The sequence below is a fragment of the Salvelinus namaycush genome, chromosome 41 (genome assembly GCF_016432855.1).
Source record: "Salvelinus namaycush isolate Seneca chromosome 41, SaNama_1.0, whole genome shotgun sequence".
Taxonomy (NCBI): Eukaryota; Metazoa; Chordata; class Actinopteri; order Salmoniformes; family Salmonidae; genus Salvelinus; species Salvelinus namaycush.
The window spans coordinates 4738698-4743828 of NC_052347.1; positions in this window are offsets into that span (position 1 = coordinate 4738698).

The following is a 5131-nucleotide window of genomic DNA, read 5'->3' on the forward strand; positions in this document are numbered from 1 at the left end:
AATGACATTATTTTTCCCAAACAAACCACGCGACGTGATTAGTGAGAACCAAAATCACGTATTATAAGCAGAGTGCATATGAAGTATATTCCACCTTTAAAGGTGGACTTCAGGATTTTGGAAAATAAGCATTTATTTCCTTCCCTAGAGTCAGATGCAGTTTGTATCCCTTTAAACCATCAGTACGGCACGTCCTACTATTCAATTATCTGTTGTCTGCACTGCTACGGCTCACTAGCTAGTTGGTTTATGGAGGATGTTGTTCTGCTCATCACTGTCTTTCTCCTCATCTCAGTCATCTGCTGCACTACACTACAGACAGCTCTCGCTCTCGCTCTCGCTCTCGCTCTCGCTCTCGCTCTCGCTCTCGCTCTCGCTCTCGCTCTCGCTCTCTCTGTCTCTGACTGTTGTGTCTGCCACACACACAGCTCTATCTCAGGGCGTTTCCTCTACGTGTACTGCAATACCCTGCACTGTCAGGAATCTCTGTTTATGTCCCTCTCCGCTCCCCCTCTCCACAACAACAGGATGGATTGATACACTAACTTTGATGCACAGTTCTTACTAGAAGAGGTTATCGAATGGATGACTCATACAATAAAAAGCTCTTAGGACGTACAGTACCAGTCAGAAGTTTGGACACACCTACTCATTCAAATCAAAGCAAGTTTATTTTATATAGCCCTTCGTACATCAGCTAATATCTCGAAGTGCTGTACAGAAACCCAGCCTAAAACCCCAAACAGCAAGCAATGCAGGTGTAGAAGCACGGCGGCTAGGAAAAACTCCCTAGAAAGGCCAAAACCTAGGAAGAAACCTAGAGAGGAACCAGGCTATGAGGGGTGGCCAGTCCTCTTCTGGCTGTGCCGGGTGGAGATTATAACAGAACATGGCCAAGATGTTCAAATGTTCATAAATGACCAGCATGGTCAAATAATCAGGAGTAAATGTCAGTTGGCTTTTCATAGCCGATCATTAAGAGTATCTCTACCGCTCCTGCGGTCTCTAGAGAGTTGAAAACAGCAGGTCTGGGACAGGTAGCACGTCCGGTGGACAGGTCAGGGTTCCATAGCCGCAGGCAGAACAGTTGAAACTGGAACAGCAGCAAGGCCAGGTGGACTGGGGACAGCAAGGAGTCATCATGCCCGGTAGTCCTGACGCATGGTCCTAGGGCTCAGGTCCTCCGAGAGAGAGAAAGAAAGAGAGAAGGAGAGAATTAGAGAGAGCATACTTAAATTCACACAGGACACCGGATAAGACAGGAGAAGTACTCCAGATATAACCAACTGACCCTAGCCCCCCGACATATAAACTACTGCAGCATAAATACTGGAGGCTGAGACAGGAGGGGTCAGGAGACACTGTGGCCCCATCCGATGATACCCCCGGACAGGGCCAAACAGGAAGGATATAACCCCACCCACTTTGCCAAAGCACAGCCCCCACACCACTAGAGGGATATCTTCAACCACCAACTTACCATCCTGAGACAAGGCCGAGTATAGCCCACAAAGATCTCCAGCACAAACCAAGGGGGGGCGCCAACCTAGACAGGAAGATCATGTCAGTAACTCAACCCACTCAAGTGACGCACCCCTCCTAGGGACGGCATGAAAGAGCACCAGTAAGCCAGTGACTCAGCCCCTGTAATAGGGTTAGAGGCAGAGAATCCCAGTGGAGAGAGGGGAACCGGCCAGGCAGAGACAGCAAGGGCGGTTCGTTGCTCCAGAGCCTTTCCGTTCACCTTCACACTCCTTGGCCAGACTACACTCAATCATATGACCTACTGAAGAGATAAGTCTTCAGTAAAGGGTTTTTCTTTATTTGTACTATTTTCTACATTGTAGAATAATAGTGAAGACATCAAAACTATGCAATAACACATATGGAATCATGTAGTAACCAAAAAAGTGTTAAACAAATCAAAATACATTTTATATTTGAGATTCTTCAATATAGCCACCCTTTGCCTTGATGACACCTTTGCACACTGTTGGCATTCTCTCAACCAGCTGGAATGCTTTTCCAGCAGTCTTGAAGGACTTCCCAAATATTCTGAGCACTGGTTGGCTGCTTTTCCTTCACTCTGCGGTCCAACTCATCCCAAACCATCTCAATTGGGTTGAGGTCGGGTGCAGCACTCATCACTCTCCTTCTTTCAAATAGACCTTACACAGCCTGGAGGTGTGTTGGGTCATTGTCCTGCTGAAAAACAAATGATAGTCCCACTAAGCGCAAACCAGATGGGATGACGTATCGCTGCAGAATGTTGTGGTAGCCGTGCTGGTTAAGTGTGCCTTGAATTCTAAATACATCACTGACACCCCCCCACACCATCACAACTCCTCCTCCATGCTTCACGGTGGAAACCACACATGCGAAGATCCTCCGTTCACCTACTCTGTGACTCACAAAGACACATGGGTTGGAACCAATAATCTAAAATTTGGACTCATCAGACCAAGGACAGATTTCTCCCGGTCTAATGACCATTGCTCATGTTTCTTGGCACAAGTGCTTTAGTAGTGGTTTCTTTGAAGCAATTCGACCATGAAGGCCTGATTCACACAGTCTCCTCTGAACAGTTGATGTTGATGTGTTTGCTACTTGAACTCTGTGAAGCATTTATTTGGGCTGTAATTCCTGAGGCTGGTAACTCTAATGAACTTATCCTCTGCAGCAGAGTTAACTCTCTGTCTTCCTTTCCTGTGCGCTTGAAGAAACTTTCAAAGTTCTTGACATTTTCCAGGTAGACTGACCTACATGTCTTAGTAATGATGGACTCTCATTTCGCTTTGATTATTCTAGCTGTTCTTGCCATAATATGGACTTGGTCTTTTACCAAATACGGCTATCTTCTGTATACAACCCCTACCTTGTCACAACACAACTGACTCGCTCAAACTCGTGAAGAAGGAAAGAAATTCCACACATGAACTTTAAACAAGGCACACCTGTTGATTTGAAATGCATTCCAGGTGACGACCTCATGAAGCTGGTTGAGAGAATGCAAAGCTGTCATCAAGGCAAAGAGTGGCTACTTTGAAGAATCTCAAATATAAAATATATTTCATGGTGTTGATGTCTTCACTATTATTCTACAATGTAGAAAATAGTCAAACTAAAGAAAAACCCTTGAATGAGTAGGTGTGTCCAAACTTTTTGGACTGGTAAATGATTCCTTCATTAAGCTAACATTGATGTTTTCATCCCACTAGTGTACATGTTTTTCTTGCCCTTTTTGTCTGTTTATTGATGTCTGTCTTTTCAAATACAGGACTTATCTTAGCATTCCATATGTTTTCTGTCTCTTACCGGGACTCACAGCTACATGCACGCACGCATGCACAGAGAGCATTCACCCCCCTCCCACACACACATATTCCTGTGTTGCGCTAACCATGCTGCTGTGTCCTGCCAGGGCTACAGGGCCACGGGCAGTAGGCAGCAGATGGCCTCTCTCTCATGGGCCCCTGCCCACTCACCTCCCCTCTTCCCCTCTGGGCTGGTGCAGTCAGCACACTGTTAGTGGCTTCTCCATCTACAAACCAGGGGAGATTTAGGCTGAGTCCCATTTCTATCAAATGGTCTCCTTTCCTCATCTCCTTCCTCTCTGATGATCATTGATTTAAATGACTGGCTGTCCATTACTATTAAATGGTCACCGTTTCTAGCCATTTTGACCATGGCTCTAAGACTGCACAGGTGGAACCAAGGGGGGTTGCTTGGCTTTCATGTGGCAAATGATAGGAGCATGGAGCGATCTGGTGTCACATATTCAATGAGTAACTGAATGTCTAAAAACTGAGGGTGCATCATTCATGATGAAGCTGCACTTTTGGATAATACTTTCTTTGTCTGAAGTTTTTTTTTGTCTGAAGAATTTTTGAATGCGAAGAATGAAGTGTCTTGAGGCAGTTAATCACAGATTGTGATGTTTGTTGCAAACTCTAATGCAGTAAGTGTATTATTGGCTGGATTAACCCCCAGGCCAGTTCTGGTAGAAGTGGATTTTGAAGAGAAAAACAAAAGCCCAGCTATGTTTAAAATAATAATAATCGGCCACTGTTCTCACAGACTGTTCTCACAGACTACTCTGTCCAACGCTTACAACTGTTACTGTAGCTATATAATGACCAGAACTGTGTTCCCCAAGCATCCATTACAGCACAGAGCTACCATCCATTGGCGTTTTCTGATAAGGTAGAATAGACCTAAAGGATACTGTCCAGAGTGTCGATTGGAGTTCACAGATAAGATAGGGGGGTTAACGGGCACAAGATTGGGTGATTCGCAGGACAACCCAAGCTAGCTCGGGGCAACTTTAATCATCTTCATTTGCAACAATCTTACCACAACCTTATTTATCTTCATTTGATCCTGGATGTTCTATTCGTTTTGTTTGTGGAGTTAAGTCTAAGATATATATTTCACATTTGATCCACTAAAATATCTATACTTTATACTACAGTGTAACACTCTCCATTTGAGATGTAATGCATGAACCCCTTTCCAGCCCAAATACATACATCGTCCATCTTTATCATGCAGCCATTTCTTTAGGAAGGTGTGGAATCCCCTGTGTGTGTTTTTGCTCTCCTCTCATCTCTCCATCTTCTCCATTCTTTCTGCTTTAGCTGCATGTTTAATTACCTGGCTAGCAGGGAAATGGGTCAGCAGTGTGATGATCAGCTGAGCACTCGGGATCAATCACCCTGATGACTATGCTCCCGGGCAGACGTGCCCATTAGCGCATGAGTGTGTTGTTATGTCCGTGTGAGTGAGTAGAAATGGGGCGGGGGGGGGGGGGGGTCGCTGCTCATTTTCTGGTGAATTCCTAATGTGATTTCCTTGAGGGTTCTTCCAGGGAGAAACAGCCACGGGGCTAAGCATTGTAGAAGACAGACAAGACGAGGAGGCTTGTTAGATGATGGGGTGGTGAAGCTAAGCTAAGGGCTGCAGGAAGACTAAACTTGTCGATATACATAAATGCATCGACACATTGCGCTCTGTCTCTCTCGCTCTCTGCACTGTAGTCTGTTATGTTTATGTTTCTACAGTACCTAATCTAGAATTCTATCCCCCTTTCTCTCTCTCTTTCTCTTTCTCTCTTCACAGTGCCCATTGCGCC